Source organism: Giraffa tippelskirchi, chromosome 2, assembly GCF_054371585.1.
Source record: "Giraffa tippelskirchi isolate mGirTip1 chromosome 2, T2T-mGirTip1v1.2.pri, whole genome shotgun sequence".
NCBI classification, from domain to species: Eukaryota; Metazoa; Chordata; class Mammalia; order Artiodactyla; family Giraffidae; genus Giraffa; species Giraffa tippelskirchi.
In genome coordinates, this window is record NC_137276.1 from 215,502,417 (window position 1) to 215,521,778 (window position 19,362).

Below are 19,362 nucleotides of genomic sequence, written 5' to 3' on the forward strand. Positions count from 1 at the left end.
CATAAAGGAAGTACTGTATACAACGGCGTCCAAACAGATATGACTTCCTGGGAGAACAGTAGGAGTTATAAGTCCAAGGTCAGAGAGCTTCTTTATAGCTCTGATCTTGGTACAAAGAGCTCAGAATGCAGGACTGTGAGGAAAATTTTAGGCTTCTTTTATTTATTTACTCTAGAATAGAGTCCTCATATTTTTTTTTTCTCATTTTGAGGTATAATTGACAAGTAAAAGTTGTATATATTTAAAGTGAACAACTTAATGATTTAGTAACCATACACATTGTGAAATGATCATCACAATCAAGCTAGTTAACAAAATATCACATCATGTATTTGTTCTTTTCTTTCTTTTTTTTGTAGTAAGAAAACTTAAACTCTACCCTCTCAGCAAATTTCAAGTATACAATACAGTTTTATTAGCTATACTCACAATGTTGATCTCTAGAACTTATTTGTTTGCATAACTTAAATTTTGTATGACATGCCAAGTATTTCCTCTCCCCTATTACCCAGAAAATACTGTTATACTCTTTTCTTCTATATATTTGACTATTTTAGATTTCAAATATAAGGAGACTATGCAGTATTTGTCTTTCTGTGAAGTGAAGTGAAGTTGCTCAGTCATGTCTGACTCTGTGCCACCCCATGTACTACGGCTTGCCAAGCTCCTCTGTGGGATTCTCCAGACAAGAATGGTGGAGTGGGTTGCCATTTCCTTCTCCAAGGTATCTTCCTGATCCAGGGATCCAACCCACCTCTGCCCTGCAGGTAGATTCTTTATGTCAGAGCCACTGTCTGTTCTGGTTTATTTCACTTAGCATAATGTCTTCCAGGGCTTCCCTGATGGCCGAGCAGGTAAAGAATCTGCCTGCAGTGCAGGAGACACAGGAGATTCAGGTTTGATCCTGGGTTGTGAAGATCCCTTGGAGGAAGAAATGGAAACCCACTCCGGTATTCCTGCCTGGAGAATCCAACGGACAGAGGAGCCTGGTAGGCTACAGTTCCAAAGGTTGCAAAGAGTCGGACAACGTAGTACATACAGGCAATGTCTTCCAGGTTTATTCATGTTGTGACAAATGGTAGGACTTTTTTCTTTTGTAAGGCTGTATAATATTTCAGCATGGTGTGTGTCTGTGTGTGTGTGTGTGTGTGTGTGTGTGTGTGTGTGTATCATCTTTCTGAATCAAGAAGAAATAGAAAACTTGAAGAGGGTAATAAAAAATAAGAGGTTAAATCAACAGTCAAAAGCACCCCCCAAAAGAAAAGCCCATGAGCATAAGACTTCACCAGTGAATTCTACCCAACATTCAAAGGAGAATTAATGCCAATCCTTCTTAAAATCTTCACAAGTAGAGGAAGACAGAAACCTCCAAACTCATTTTATGAGGTTGACATCACCCTGATACCAAAACCAGATAAAGACACTACAATTAAGACTGTCAGTATTCCTGATGTACATAGGTGCAAAAATCTTCAATGAGATAATTGCATTCTGAATTCGACAGAATATTAAAAGGATCATACATCATGACCAAGTAGACTTTACTCCTGGGATGCAAGACTATTTTGACACATAGAAATCAATCAATATCCTTAAATATATATACATATCCATAGTCTTCTTTTTGAAAATCATGAATTCAGATATGTTTTAAAATCTAAAAATTTGGAGATATTTTTGAGAGCAATATGCACATATACTGTATATATAACACTCCTAGAAGGGTCTATAGTTAAGTATAATTTTATGTTCACAGAAACATATCAATATTCTACCAAGTGAGAGAGAATAACTATTTGTTGTTGTTGTTAAGTCACTAAATCATGCCTGACTTTTTGCAAGCCCACGGACCATAGCCGGCCAAGTCCCTCTGTCTATTGGATTTTCCAGGCAAGAATGCTGGAGTGGGTTGCCATTTTTTGCTCTGGGATCTTCCCAACTCAGGGATGGAACTCACGTCTCCTGCATCTTCTGCATTGGCATGAGGATTCTCTAATGCTAAACCACCAGGGATGCCCCACTAAGTGAATACAAAGAAGATCAAATATTTTTGCCCACTGAGTTATAAAAATATTTTCAGCTTTCAGAGATTTTGGATTTTATAATCACAGATGAATGGTTATGAATCTTTATTTTATCATCTATTGTATTTCTTATTGTTGCCAATATATAGTTCACTTAATCTAAAAACAGCTTAGTAAAAGAATTAAATGTGTTTGTGGAGTAAGGCCTTAAATTAATGCCCAGTATTATATGCTGTCGGGGCTTCCCTGGTGGCTCAGAGAGTAAAGCGTCTGCCTGCAATGAGGGAGACCCGGATTCGATCCCTGGGTCGGGAAGATCCCCTGGAGAAGGAAATGACAACCCACTCCAGTATTCTTGCCTAGAGAACCCCACGGACAGAGGAGTCTGGTAGGCTATAGTCCATGGGGTCGCAAAGAGTTGGACATGACTGAGCGACTTCACTTTCACTTTCATTGTATGCTATCATGATATCTGGTAAAACCAGGCTGCTGTGATGAATTAGAAAGCAATTTAGTTTTTAGAATAAAAACACTTTGAGAATACTGGAGATTTAATTGTCAAGTCTGAAATGAGACCAACAGGATACAAAAACATAAGTTCTCAGATTTTTATCTGACCTAACTTTTAATATTGACAGAGTTGGGAAGAATATATTGACTCTGCCTAATTTGCATCTGAGCACCAGTTGAATAATGAAATGTACATAAAATATGACATGCTTAATTGAAACTTGTTCACAATTTGGGTGGTTTATAGTAGAATGTGTTTCTGGAAGAATTAAGAACATAAAACACATACAGACAATTTGATATATATTTTTTATTGATGTCCAGAGGAGGACTTCACAATGTATTTTATGTTGCCATAATTTTATGGTATGGGAGACATTTGTTTTCCATCACTTTTCTGATGTATTATTCCAAAGCTTCTAAAATAGAGAAACTTCAGTTACTTTCACAAAAAACATAACTCACTTGCCCTTAGATTTATTGAGGAAAAGAAGCTGCCTATTACATGTGTTCAATTTTTTATGTTCTGGGCTATATTGATATTTCATTTAAATATTTGGAAGGTAGGCTTGTAATACATGGGAAATAGAATACTTATTTTATTAATTTTATTCATCAGCTTAATTTGATACATGTTGAATAATTTCAGTTGTTTTTTAAATACAGTATTTTTATTGGTATTGTATCAGCAAAAATAGCCAACAAAATTTTTCTTTTTATAAAAAATAAATAAAAGTGGCATTTTCTTACACAACAGGAATATTAACAGATTTTGTTTCTTCCAGTTATATAACCCTATTTCCCAAATCCCTCTCAATTCAGCTAGAAACATTCTCAAATTTAATGATGTTTAAAATACTTCTTAGTATTCCTCAACTTCCTGGAAAGAAAGGGCAGTACAAAACTTTACCAAAGCTGCTTATTTAGCACATATTTTAAATCTATTTTTGCCTGTACTTGCTCAAGGTTGTTGTTTTTATGCTAAATCTGTCTTTATTCTTTAAACAGATGTGGTCAATTGCTTTCTGTACATTCTGGCTGTAACATATTTACTAAGTGTTACTTCTTATTTTTCGTCAAATGTTTAAACATTTCCTTTTTTATTTAACCTTTGCCCTCTACATTGACACCGGTCTTAGAAAAACGTGCATTTGTCTGTCAAGAGCATTTTTATATGAGCTCTGCTAACTTCATTTTGTAGTCAAGAAGTTGCATATTTGGTATTTTAAAGCACTTGGAAAGAACTGATGTGTCTTTTTTTTTTTTTCAAGATGATGCTAAAAGTCCCATCTAATTTAATGGACAGAATGGTTCTTTGCAAGTTATGTTGTAAAAATATTCATTTACGTTGATGGAGAGTGCTACTCAAACAGCAAAAAATGTGTCTGTAAAAGCTTATTAAGATTCAGAGATGCAAATAAGCCAACACAAGAGTTAAAATCTTCAGTGAAATTCAAATGGAGGGGTTCTAGCAGATGCACATTTCAAAAACGGAATTTACTACAAATATGATTAGTTTCCAAGTAACATTTTAGCTGTTGCGATTTTAAATAAATAAAAGTGATTTTCACTTTGAAAATTACATTTTCAAAATAGCCCCCAGTCTACATAGGCTACATAGATAATAAAAAAATCGTCTTGCTTAGCCCATGAGCAAGCCCTTGCTTAGCTTGCTATTGAAAATTATTTTACACTGAGATATTTCACTTGGTCTATATAAATGATATTTCAGGCTCTATATGTCCCTAAACATGTTTGTAATGAAACATGGAACCTCTGTATAATCCCTTCTAAACTGAAATTGCTAAATTTTAATCTCCATTTTTTGAGAATATGTATTTTATTATTTTTACTTTATTTTTTTAATGAATATACTCTTTTATTTCTTTCAGTTTTTACATGTTCACTACTCACTTTTTGAATACACAAAAATATTTTAAGCCAAATGAGTTGAGACAATAATTAATGTTATCAGTTCAGTTCAGCCGCTCAGTTGTGTCCGACTCTTTGCGACCCCATGAATTGCAGCACACCAGGCCTCTCTGTCCATCACCAACTCCCGGAGTCTACCCAAACCCATGTCCATCGAGTCAGTGATGCCATCCAACCATCTCATCCTCTGTCGTCCCCTTCTCCTCCCACCCCCAATCCTACCCAGCATTAGGGTCTTTTCCAATGAGTCAAGACTTCGCATGAGGTGCCCAAAGTATTGGAGTTTCAGCTTCAACATCAGACCTTCCAATGAACACCCAGGATTGATCTCTTTAAGGATGGATTGATTGGATCTCCTTGCAGTCCAAGGGACTCTCAAGAGTCTTCTCCAACACCACAGTTCAAAAGCATCAATTCTTTGGTGCTCAGCTTTCTTCACCGTCCAACTCTCACATCCATACATGACCACTGGAAAAACCATAGCCTTGACTAGACGTACTTTTGTTGGCAAAGTAATGTCTCTGCTTTTAAATATGCTATCTAGGTTGGCCATAACCTTCCTTCCAAGGAGTAAGCGTCTTTTAATTTCATGGCTGCAATCACCATCAGCAGTGATTTTGGAGCCCAAAAAAAAAAGTCTGACACTGTTTCCACTGTTTCCCCATCTATTTCCCATGAAGTAATGGGATCAGATGCCATGACCTTAGTTTTCTGAACGTTGAGCTTTAAGCGAACTTTTTCACTCTCCTCTTTCACCTTCATCAAGAGGCTCTTTAGTTCTTCTTCACTTTCTGCCATAAGGGTGGTGTCATCTGCATATCTGAGGTTATTGATATTTCTCCCGGCAATCTTGATTCCAGCTTGTGTTTCTTCCAGTCCAGCGTTTCTCATGATGTACTCTGCATATAAGTGAAATAAGCAGGGTGACAATATACAGCCTTGACGTACTCCTTTTCCTATTTGGAACCAGTCTGCTGTTCCATGTCCAGTTCTCACTGTTGCTTCCTGACCTGCATACAGGTTTCTCAAGAGACAGGTCAGATGGTCTGGTATTCCCATCTCTTTCAGAATTTTCCACAGTATATTGTGATCCACACAGTCAAAGGCTTTGGCATAGTCAATAAAGCAGAAATAGACGTTTTTCTGGAACTCTCTTGCTTTTTCGATGATCCAGCGGATATTGGCAATTTGATCTCTGGTTCCTCTGCCTTTTCTAAAACCAGCTTGAACATCTGGAAGTTCATGGTTCACGTATGTTGTTTTGTGTCAAAAACTGTTGTTAATTTAAACATATTCCTTAAAATATATTTTATGTGTGTGAATATTTTATTTCACACACACATATATACATATATACACTTATCTCATAAACATAATGTTTTTATATTTCATAAATATACAAAAATATTTATATATTTTTATGTGTGTGAATAGAAGAGGCACTTCACATATAAGCCTTGTCTTCAATACTATTGTATATTTTCTTTTCAAAATATAGATAAGGAGCTAGATTCAGGGAAGCTTACTACTTGAAGGCAGAAAACAGTATGGGAATATTATTTCCCATATTGCTAAATAATTAAGAGTTACTTCCGTGGTGGGACAGTGGATAGGAAACTGCCTGGCAATGCAAAGAATGTGGGTTCAATCCCTGGTCTGAAAGATTCCACATATCACAGAGCAACTAAACCTGATCACTGCAACTACTGAGCCCACATGCCACAACTACTGAAGCCCTGTACCTAGAGACTATGCTCTGCTGCAAGAGAAGGTACTGCAATAAGAATTTTGTATGTTCTGACCTATATTGCTACTATCATTTTTTTTTTTTATGTTCTGGTCTATATTGCTATTACATTTAAATATTTGGAAGGTAGACTAGTAAAACATGATGTGATAAAATATTTATTCTATTAATTTTTATTCATCAGTTTAATTTGGTGGATGCCAAATCATTTCAATTGTTTTTATTATTTAAATAAAGAAGGCCAACTGCAGAGCAGGCCCGGTTCCTCATAACTAGAATAAACCTGCATGTAGCAAAATAGACTCAGCACAACAACGACAACAACAACAAAATTAATTAACTAAAAAAAAAAATTCTGGTACATTTGAAATCAGGAAGTGAAAATTCTCCAACTTTGTTCTTTATAAAAAAACCCCAAGACTACAATGGTATGTTGTGCAGTGGTTACATTTTAAAAGTCATATCAAGTATTCTTTGATGTAGTTATAATTATTGTTATTTAGTCACTAACGAATTTAGTCATGTCCGAATTTTTTGTGACCCATATACTGTAGCCCACCATGCTCCTCTGTCCATGGGGATGTTCCAGGTAAGAATACTGGAATGGGTTCCATTTCCTCCTCCAGGGGACCTTCCCCTGGGATCAAACCCATCTCTAATGTGTTAGTCAGGTTTTGTTACCACTGAGCCACCAGGGAAGCTGTAGCTATAATTAGTAAAGCCTATTCCTAATGAAAATGCGACTATTTAACAGTATTTTCTCACCCTATTTCTGCGGGAAATGGTGAAGAAAATTTTTAAAAAATATTGGGTCAGAAATTACATCCTATAGAAAGTTTTTCTCCTCAGAAAATAAATCATGCATGATCAACAAAGAAGATCAAATCACAGTTTAGAATATAAAACTAAATATCAAAATTATTTTGGAGAAATCTTTCTCTGTGTATTCCATTATCACATTTTTTATGTATAATCACCCCTAATCTTTTGGTGCCTTTTCTAAAAAATATCAATGTGATTTGTTCATTTAGTTTTCTCATTTAAGCCTTTTGCAACTAAAAGTGAGTAATTCAAAGGCTAATCAAGGAGGTGATATTATGATGTATTTGTTTTTTCACATTTTCAAGTTATTGTATAATTTAAAGTAAACACAAACCAATTCATCTTTCCAAAAAGTTTTGTTACTCAAATTCCTACTTGAGCATTAGATTAGAGAAAAAGTAGATGTCAGGTTAGTCTCTTAAAGCTAAGAGCTTAGTCCCCAACTAAGGTCATTGATTGAAGTGATATTAGAAACAAAAAAAAGAGAATATTAAAAAAAGACACTGAAAACACTTTTATATGGGGATTTTCTTTGTTTTCCCACCCCAATAGATATTTGATGGTTCTACCTCTGTGTTGTTGGTTTTTTTCCCCCTAAAGTGTGCAATTATTGTGAATAGTACAGAGTATTGAAAAGTCTGACCTGTTTAATATTGGTAGAAACAAATATATCAAAAATAAAAACACAAATACAATTCAGGATTGTGTCTATCCTAGATTTAAACAAAGAAACAGCAGCAATAATAATGGCAACAACAACATTTCCTTTTCTGTTCCTTACTAGATAAATAACAAAGTGCCCAATGTCTTTATCATACTCTTACAAATAGCTGATACCTTCATCAGTTGTTCTCTGACTTTATCTTTATGGTACCAAGGTCTATACGGGACCTTTCAACCTATTAACCTGACACTATAAACTATATGGTTTTAGCAGAGTCCTTTTAATTTAAAGCTATCATCTTAGTCTGTTTCGATTGCCATAATAAGATCACACTGACTGTGTGACTCCAGTAAGAGCAATTAATTTCTTCACAGTTGTAGAGGCTTGAAAGTTCAAAATCGACAAGATCCAGGTTCTGGTGAAAACTCTCTAGCTTTCAAGTGACTGTCTTCAGGCTGTGTCCAATTGTAACCTTTTCTCTGTGTGTTTCTGGACCATAATCCTCATATATCTTCCTCTTCTTATAAAGACACTGGTTCTACTGGATTAAGGTCCCAATCTTATGACCTCATTTAAGTTAAATTATCGCTTAAAGGGCCTTTCTTCAAAACAATTGCACTGAGGGTTTGGGATCAACATATGAATTTTGGGAACCCACAGTTTACTCAATATGCCACCAAATTTGGAAAACTCAGCAGTGGTCAAAGGACTGGAAAAGATCAATTTTCATTCCAACTTAAAGAAAGGCAATATCAAAGCATGTTCAAACTACTTCAAGATTGCACTCATTTCACACACTAACAAAGTAATGCTCAAAATTCTCTAAGCAAGGCTTCAAGAGTACATGAAACATGAACTTCCAGATGTTCAAGCTGGATTTAGAAAAGGCAGAGGAACCAGAGATCAAATTGCCAACATCCTTTGGATCATCAAAAAAGCAAGAGTTTCAGAAAAACACCTACTTCTGCTTTATTGACTAAGTATGTGAGAGTTGGACTGTAAAGAAAGATGAGCACTGAAGAATTGATGGTTTTGAACGATGGTGTTGGATAAGACTCTTGAGAGTCTGTTGGACTGCAAGTATATGAAACTAGCCAAACCTAAAGCAAATCAATCCTGAATATTCATTGGAAGGGCTGATTGTAAAGCTGGAAATCCAATGTTTCGGCAACCTCATGTGAAGAACTGATTCATTGGCAAAGACCCTGATGCTGGGAAAGCTTGAAGGCAGGAGGAGAAGGGGTCAACAGAGGGTGAGATGGTTGGATGGCATCACTGACTCGATGGACATGGGTTTGAGCAAACTCCAGGAGTTGGTGATGGACTTGGAGGCCTGGTGTGCTGCAGTCCATAGTATCGCAAAGAGTCGGATAAAACTGAGTGGCTGGACTGAATTGAACTGAGAATCTTTGACTGTGTGGATGATAAAAAGCTATGGAAAATTCTTCAAGAGATGGGAATACCAGACCACCTTACCCACCTCCTGAGAAACCTGTATGCCAGTCAAGAAGCAACAGTTAGAACAGGACATGGAACAATGGACTGGTTCCAAATTGGGATAGGAGTACGCTAAGGCTGTATATTGTCACCCTGCTTATTTAACTTATATGCAGGGTACATCATGCAAAATGCTGGCCTGGATGAAGCAAAAGCTGGAATCAAGCTTGTCAGAGGAAATATCAATAATCTCAGATTTGCAGATGACACCACCCTTATGGCAGAAAGTGAAGAAGAACTTAAGAGATTCTTGATGAAAGTGAAAGAGGAGAGTGAAAAAGTTGGCTTAAAGCTCAACATTCAGAAAACTAAGATCATGGTATCCAGTCCCATCATTTCATGGCAAATAGATGGGGAAACAGTGGTAACAGTGACAGACTTTATTTTGGAGGGCTCCAAAATCACTGCAGATGGTGATTGCAGCTATGAAATCAAAAGACACTCCTTGGGAGAAAAGTTATGACCAACCTAGACAGCATATTAAAAAGCAGAGACATTACTTTGCCAACAAAGATCCATCTAGTCAAGGCTGTAGTTTATCCAGTAGTCATGTATGAATGTGAAAGTTGGACTATAGAGAAAGCTGAGTACCGAAGAATTGATGCTTTTGAACTGTGGTGTTGGAGAAGACTCTTGAGAGTCCCTTGGACTGCAAGGAGATCCAACCAGCCAATCCTAAAGGAAATCAATCCTGAACATTCACTGGAAGGACTGATGCTGAAGCTGAAACTCCAACACTTTGGCCACCTGATGCAAAGAGCTGACTCATGAGAAAACACCCTGATGCTGGGAAAGATTGAAGGCAGGAAGAGACGGGGTCGACAGAGGATGAGATCTTTGGATGGTATCACCAATTGGCTGGACATGAGTTTTAGCAAGCTCTGGGAGGTGGTGCGGAGAAGGCAATGGCACCCCACTCCAGTACTCTTGCCTGGAAAATCCCATGGATGGAGGATTTTCCATCAATGGGGTCGCTAAGAGTCAGACACTACTGAGAGACTTCACTTTCAATTTTCACTTTCATGCATTGGAGAAGGAAATGGCAACCCACTCCAGTGTTCTTGCCTGGGAATTCCAGGGACGGGGGAGCCTGGTGGGCTTCCGTCTATGGGGTCGCACAGAGTCGGACACAACTGGAGCGACTTAGCAGCAGCAGCAGCCGCAGAGAGATGGTGAAGGACAGGGAAGCCTGACATGCTGCTTTCCCTGGGGTCTCAACAAACTGAACACAACTGAGTGACTGAATAACAACAACAACAACATTTTAGTTCATATACCATCCATTTACACATACACATTCATTTAAGGGATGTGTTATACTCTTTAATAGCTTGTTTAACATCTTCATGTTATCTCAACTTATTTTCTAAATTTTTCCATTTATAAGATTATTTTAACAAGTATTTAAGTAAATATAATGCCACATTCTTAATCCTAGGGATGCAGGAAAAAATACAAATAACCTGACTCTCCTGTTCTCTTGAGACTGATACTCCTGTATTATTTATGGTTAGGAACATGTAGTTTGGTGTCCAAGAAACATGCAACAGTGTACATATTTCCAGCGTATGTGTGTGCTTAATCTTATTAAGCCTATTTCCACTTTTAAAATTGAGATTGATGATCATGTCTACCATTGAATCATCAGAAGATTTCAATGTGACTAAGCACAAAATGTTATCAGCATGGCTCCCAGCAGAGAAACCATGAATCACTGGTAACACTCATCACTGCTGTTTTCAAGATCACTTGCAAGGCTGGCAATCATTTCACTGTGTCAAGTTTGCTTCAGTGTCAGCCTCTCTGCTGTCATTTTCTTTAAGTATAAATTTATACACTGAGAATATATTTTTAACCAGTTTTCCCCTCAAAATATTAAGATTAGTAGTAGCAAAATATTTATAATGGATAAGGGTAACTTAAAAATATATTTATGCATTATTTCCTGTTCAGTAGAATTTTACTTAAATCATTCATAATTGTAATCAGTTTTTATCTATGTCTTTATAGGAACTTATGTTGGTATTTTTTCAAGTATTAGGAAATCATATGTAGTCTGTCACATTACTTTGAGCTCTCAACACCTTCCAAACTGTAAAGCTCTGTGGAAATAGCCAGTCAGTCACCCTTTGCAGAATATAACTCCTAGTCACCTTTCAGTACGGTCATTTCCTATTTACTTTTCCTTTATTGAACTTATTCGTTAACCATTTAACAGATTATATTTCCTTTCTGCAAATCTGCCCCACATTTTACACAAAGCTCTTTGATTGCAGAGTGTAAAAAAAAAAAAAGACAGACTAAGCACACAATGTAACTTGAGAACCTGCATCATCTCCGGGTGCACTGTTTCTACTTAGAATTCACCACTGTATTTGCTTTCCCCAGAGCTGCTTCGCTGATCATAGGTAGTTTGTAACCTACTATGACAGTTAGTTGTATATCTGCCACACTTGTACACCTTATATTTTTGCATTTTTAAAAATTATTTTCCTCTCCAGTTATATTTCCCTCATCTCATCTTCAATGCATTTTGTTCTGTGTCTTTACACTTCTGGAGGTCACTTTAAATCGTTATCATTTCCTCTTAGTTTTAAGCCACTGCCTTTCCCCCTCTTGCTATTTAATGTTATCTGAAGAGTTAATGCACACAGTCAATCTTCTGTCTTCTCGATTTCAGAGTTCCTTCTGTTAAGTGATTCACAGCTTAACACTGATCATATACTTCTCATAAGGATTCCAGTTAATGAAATGATCATTCTGGTTATCTTTAATTGACTAAAGCCTGGAATTTAAAAACTCATGGTTTTGCCTGAAGACTTCTTAAAAATTGTCAGTGGCTGCATACTGTTAAGCAAATTAAATATAATTTACTTTTTCTTATATTTGTCTTTGTTATTTGATCCTAACATAGTTTTCAGGTTTATATTTCACTACTTTTAGAACGTGTGAAGACTTGAGAGTGGCATGCTTCTGTGGAAAGGAGGCAAAACTTAGGTAGATGGAACCAAAAGTTTCTTTCATTCAAGCATACATTCATCCACCTACTCAGTATGAATACACACCTACTGTGAACCAGGCATTTTGTAGGTGCTAGAGACACAATAATAATGAGATTATTACGCTTTGTTTGGAGATAAATGGTTACAAAAGCAATTGAATTACCAAAAGTTTATTCAAGGCAAGATGAGTATAAGAATATTGAAAGAGAAAATGATGTGGACAAAGGATTACAGAATTAAGAGAAAACAGCCCCATTGTGACTTCCCTGGTAGCTCAGATGACAAAGAATCTGCCTGCAGTACAGGAGACCCAGGTTTGATCCCTGCATCAGGAGAATTCCCTCGATAAGGGAATGGCTTCCCAGGTGGTGCTAGTGATAAAGAACCCATCAGCCAATGCAGGGAGATGCGGGATCGATCTCTCCACTGGAAGAGGCCATGGCAACCCACTCAAGAATTCTTGCCTGGAGAATCCAATGGACAAAGGAACCTGGCAGGCTATGATCCATAGGGTTTCAAGAGTTGGACATGACTGAAGTGACTTGGCATGCAAACAGCCCCTTTTTAGAACTAAAAGGAATTTTGAATGGATGATGGGGATGCCATGAGATGGTATAAAAATGTCAGCTCATAAAATGCTCCTTGAGCTAAGAATTTAGACTATGAAATAAGAACATCTACATGGATTTTTGTATCATATGCTCAGATTGCTAGTACAAGAAGAAAATTTATTTAGTGGAGAGATGATGTTTGTTTTAGTTTGATCATGTTGAAGTAAAGATGCAGTCATTGTTTGAAATGGAAATACCAAGTACTTACTATACTGCATAATGATAGCACTTAATCCAGATTAGAGGTAAATTTGGGGACACAAGATCACAATGATGGTAATAAAACCATGCTAGTGGAAGAGATGTTACCGTGAATGTGTTTGAATTTTTTCTCTGAAGTCAAAGTCCAGAGATTTGCATTCCAAGATTGTAAAGTTCTGTTAGGGTTCCAGGACTTATAATATGTCTCTCTTTTATTACCATTGGACATGGCCATTGTGTTGACCCACGCAATGCACCTTTAGATCCACCACTGAAGGACTATTTTCCCAGTTCTTTGTGAGCTTTGAGTGCACAGTTGTTAACAGTGATTGATCCATACTAGAAATGCTATGGGACTATTGTGAAGGGCAAGTCTAGCTCCAAAAATCTTATAAGATTTCTGGTCGTTACTGTGGTACCTACATCTCAATTTAGCTTCTCCTTCTGTCTAATCCTGTTTCCTTTTCCTAACTTACTGTGGATGAGCCAAAAGGCATTATAGGTAAATATCTTTCATGCCTATCTCCATTTCAGTGTCTGCTTCAGCGACTCAACCTATGAGACACTCTATTCACAAGGGTTTATCTTGGTCCATGATGGCATCTCCAGTTATGATAACTATGTACATATTCCAACCAGCAAAAGAGAAGGTGGGAAAAAAAACAACAACAGGAGATGGGTTTAACTCACTCCTTATCCATTTCAATAGTTGTAAAGGTAACAAATGCTTGTTTCCCAGTGTCCTGAACTTACTTTCAAAGCTATACGTATCTGAAAACTAGACTTACAAATGTGATTTTTACTTTGGTTGGCAGTGTGCCCAGGTACAGATGTCTATGTAAAATCTACCTTACTTTCTTCATTATGAGAAGCTATCTTTAACCCTAGTAAATCATCTGAGAAATGTCTATGTATTAAAATCACAAATCTAAAGAACAGACGAAAAATAAGATATTTTTCAAATATTTCAAAAAATATTCTTCAAATTCTCATGGCTGAGTCTTACTATTTTTTCATAGAAAAACATAACAACATCTTATTTGGCTAAGAATTTCCTGATGTTGAACACATTATTATTATTATTTTTTGCTCATTTTGAAAATAAATTATTTAGCTGAATACAGATTATTTTATTTTACAAATTACATTAATGAGTTCTATTTGATATTCTTTTACTGATTACATGCTATGAGTGAGGTGATCTCATAGGCGTTATAATAAATGAGAAAGTTTTGTTTGAATGACTTCACAGTTAACTTTGAACTCTTGGGTTTTCCATTGTCAGAAAGGAAACAAGATTTTTCTAAGAATATGTATTGCTATACATGCTTATATCTCATGCCTGAACTATGATCTATGCCATACAGGGTGGAAATTCTATTTGAAGAGATATTATATAAATATATGAAGAGTTAACTAACAAAGATGACCACACATAATATCCCAATTAGTGGCACATAGACACTGAACCTCATGTCTTAATAAGGAACTTGTGAAGATCTGAATTTGCACACTTGTCATGCCACAATAAGCCATGTTAAAATTTGTCCAGGACTCTGTTCTTTCTCACTTGAAATTAAAGCAAGCGTATATCACCTGCTGTTACTAATCTGTGATTTTAACAAAATATTTTAAACTATATTTACTTGTCTGCCATTGTTGTCTCTACCAATTGTAGAGGAGAGCCAGACCATCATGTCATACGTACTTATAATATGATCAATCATCAATTCATATGTATATCTGTATCTAGTTTATGTATATAGTTGCATATATATACAATTAACAGATATGCACATATATTATATATTTATACAAAAATATAAGCAGTCTTAGACAATTGGTACAGAGATACTATTCTTATATTATTCTCACTGCATTTTGGATACACCTGGTTCTTGATTTTCATTCTATTTCATGACATTCTGCTTTCATTGCTATATTTCTACTCTTTCGTCCATGGGCAAATACTTGCCAGGTACTGTTTTTGACAGAAAAGTGATACTGTTGAAATATGTCTTCACAGTAATCACTTCTTGGACATTTGTGGGAGAAGAAAGTGACAGCTCTTGGAGTTGAAGCTCAGCCTCCGTTTTCCAAAGATGTGTAGAAGCATGATTTCTGACACCATAAGCTTCTTTCAGTATGCAAGTTCTCAATTATTAAGGGTTTTCCTGAAAGTCTTAGATAAAGGGAAAATACGTTAGATAACATGTTATAGATTACTGTATGCTTTGTGTGCTGTAGTAGGTTAAATAATGGATCCCCCAAAGATATCCATATCTTAATCCACAGAAACTGTGAAGGTTACCAAGTATGGCAAAATAGAATTTGCATATATTATTAAGTTAAGGATATTGAGATAGGATGATTAATTTGAATTTTTCAGGTGGACTCAATGCCATTACATGTTTCCATATGTAAGAGTTAACTGACCCAGACTACAGAAGAAGAAAGCTATGTGAAGTTAGCTGAGAGAAGCAGTGAAAGTAAAAGTCGTTCAGTTGTGTCTGACTCTTTGTGACCCCATGGACTATACATTCCATGGAATTTTCCATGCTAGAATACTGGAGTGGGTAGTTATTGCCTTCTCCAGGGGATCTTCCCAACCCAGGGATCAAACTCAGGTGTCCCGCACTGCAGGAGGATTCTTTACCCTCTGAGCCATCAGTGAAGCCCAAGAATACTGGAGTGGGTAGCCTATCTCTTCTCCAGTGGATCTTCCTGACCCAGGAATCGAACCAGTGTCTTCTGCATTGCAGGTGGATTCTTTACCAGTTGAGCTACAAGGATTCAGAGAGAAAGGCATTGACTTTGATGATGGAAGAAGAGTTCATGAGTCAAGACATACAACTTTAAAATCTGGAAAAGGAGAGGAAACAAATTCTACCTTAGTTCCTCCAAAGGGAGCTTGGCCAGGTGGACATCTTAGTTTCAGTCCAGTGAAACTGATTTTGAACTTCTAGCCTCCAGGACTGTGTAATATTAAATTTGTATTGAATTAAGCCATAGAGTTTGTGGCAATTTGTTATAGCAGGCTTTAGATATTGTCTAAAACTGCACATTGTATCATAGCTGACCACTGTGAACTCTGTCCTTGAGGTCCATATTATATGTAAAGAATTAATTTTTATTTTCATTTTAAAGTGTTCTTCTTATTTGGTACCTTAGTTTTTCAGACAATACTCATGTAAAACTTTGGTAAAGAATTCTCATCCACGCTGCAAATAACTATCCAGTATATAGAATAATTCTATATTGAAGCAAAACCCAAAATAATTGTTATTGCACAAGGACAATGCATCTATGATTCTAGCACAAACAATTTAATTGATATTTCCTTGCATCTTATTTCTTTCATTCTTGTGCATGATTTGTATCTAGATGTTTCTGGAACTTTTTAGGAGATTCTACAAACATGTGTTCTGATAAAACTTTACAGTAAGTCTAGATTCTATCGAAATTTTAAAAATCATGGGTTCACACTTTTCTGGCACTTTTCATGGAATCCACAATTCATAAAGACATTTAATGTTACAAAGGACAGTGTTCAGTTGCAAGTTTTGTGTTTTTTTTTTTCCAAATGATTTTGTTATTTTATTTTCCTTCAAGAGCTGTGTAGCATATTTTGGACATTCAAGCAGGTAAAAAAAAAAAAATAGCTTCATGAATTGAAGATTAAAATGAACACAACTAAAATAGAGAAATTATATGAGTTTTTTAAAAGTTGATTTGTTACACATACAGCTCTCAGTATTTGATAAAATAACCATAAGATTCCTATGGACACTGAAATACTAATTGATAATAAATCATTTAGTGACTGACTTTACTGCCTTCTCTGTGTTCCAGTGTAGATTGTGGTAATTATCATTAAACTATTACATTAAACTATTATCATTAAACATTAACATTTTATGATGACAGAAATCCTTTATTGACCCATTTAGGAATACATTCAGACTTAGATTTTTACCATTGTTTGTCTACTTAACACAACAGTGAAATGAATGTCAAATAACTGTATTATGATAGTGAAATATGAGTCTTATTTCAATTTTAAAAGATTGAAGTGATTAAGAACCATATTCTTAGTAAAACTATATGAGACAGAATGTTGAGCAGCAGATACCATAAACTTAATTGAAAATATTTCCTTTCCTGATCCCTTAATATACTTCCTTATATGTCTATGCCATTTTTTTTCTTGGAGTAAGAATACTATACTCCCATTTTTTATTCTCAATGTATTAAATTAGTGACTATGCTTCTGAAGCCATCCAGTTCAAATGTTTTAGCTTCTTGTCCCATAATTTCTACTAAAACTTCCCTTACTGACTAGAGTGTCCTTGATCTGTAATGAAAAAAATGAGGGTTTTTGATTTTATTCACTCAAGTCACAAGGAACACAATCCATTCACCACCCCATCCCCAATTCTGTGCTTTATTTTTCTCCATCAATTCTCTTCTCCATCTCTAAATGTGTTCTATTTTGTCCTATCTTAAAAGTTATTTTGTTTTCTTTAGTTCTAACCAACTCTTTAAACTCTCCTTTCTTTCGCTGAAAATCTCTTGAAAGTACAGAATATTTTGTCAGTTTCACTGGCTCATCATTCACCTACCCCTGAAACTCTTGAAATTTGGTTTATATTTGGATCCATTCTCATCTCCACAGCCACTTACTACTTAACTGACTATTCCTCCTGAGTTGTCTTGAACTTCTTCTCGGTTCTATATAGGACATTATCTCTGACATTAAATTAAATAGTATATAAGTTTAAATAAGGTAATATATTTAAACCTATATATTTTAAGTTTAAAAAGATATATGTTAGCTTCCCTGGTGGTTCAGATGGTAAAGAATCTTCCTGCAAGGTGAGAGACCAGGATTTAAGACCTAGGTGGGGAAGATCCCTTGAAGAAGGGAATGGCAACCCACTCCAGTATTCTCTGGAGAATCTCATGGACAGAGGATCCTGGAGGGCTCCAGTCCATGGGGCCACAAAGAGTCAGACACAACTGAGCAACTGACACTTTCATTTACACATGAGAAGAACTCTTGCTATAAATTACAACCTAAATATACAGATTAATTATTACAGTATATATTATAATTGTAATAACATTTTTATTATTAATAATGTTATTTCTACTCTCTTTGCTTAAATAACTCTTATTATAGATGAATTACAAGTTTCTATTCTGATTTCTGGTCTAGGATTTAGTCCCCCGTATTATTTTTTATTGCAGATGTATTTTCATCTGTATAGCACACCTTTGACAACTAAAACATAGCAATGTAAAACTTTCAATCATATTCCACATTTCTTGGGGAACAAATATGAAACAGCGTTTGCTTTCTCTGCCTTTCTCATTTCTACTAATAGAAATCCCCCCAGACAAAAAAAATTGAGATGTAACCATTTCTTTGGACTTAAAAGTAAAAACTGCAGATGCAAACTCTGTGTGTTTGAATCCTGGTTTTCCTAGCTATCAGTTCAGTGACCTTGAGATGTGTTTTTATTTTTTTTGTACCTTAGTTTCTTCATCTGAAAAGTGGGAATAATAATAACTTATCTCATATGGTTATTCAGTGGATTAAGTGTATTAAAACACATAATATTTAGGAGAAGCTCTATATAGTCGGCAAAAAACAAGACCTGGAGCTGACTCAGATCATGTGCTCTGACCTGTGGCTCAGATCATGAGCTCCTTATTGCAAAATTTAGGTTTAAATTGAGGAAAGTAGGGAAAACCACTAGGCCATTCAGGCATGACCTAAATTAAATCCCTTATGATTATACAATGGAGGTAAAAAATAAATTCAAGGGATTAGATCTGGAAGACAGAATGCCTGAAGAACTATGAACAGAGGGTTGCAACCTTGTACAGGAGGCTGCGATCAAAATGATCTCCAGGAAAAAGAAATGCAAGAAAGCAAAGGGTTGTCTTAGGAGTCCTTACAAATAGCTGAGAAAAGAAGAGAAGTGAAAGGCAAAGGAAAAAATGAATGTGGAGTTCTAGAGAATAGTAAGGAGGGATAAGAGAGCCTTCTTAAGTAAACAATGCTAAGAAATAGAGGAAAACAATAGAATGGAAAAATTAGAGATCCATTCAAGAAAATTAGAGATACCAAGAGAATATTTCATGTAAGGATGAGCACAATAAAGGACAGAAACAGCAAGGATCTAACAAAAGCAGAAGAGATTAAGAAGAGGTGGCAACAATATATACAGAGCACTACAAAAACTTTCTTAACGACCCAGATAACCAGGATGGTCTGTTTACTCTCCTAGCGCCAGACATCCTGCAGCCTCCCTCCAAGGAAGAGAGCCTGCCCGGCAGCCTTCGG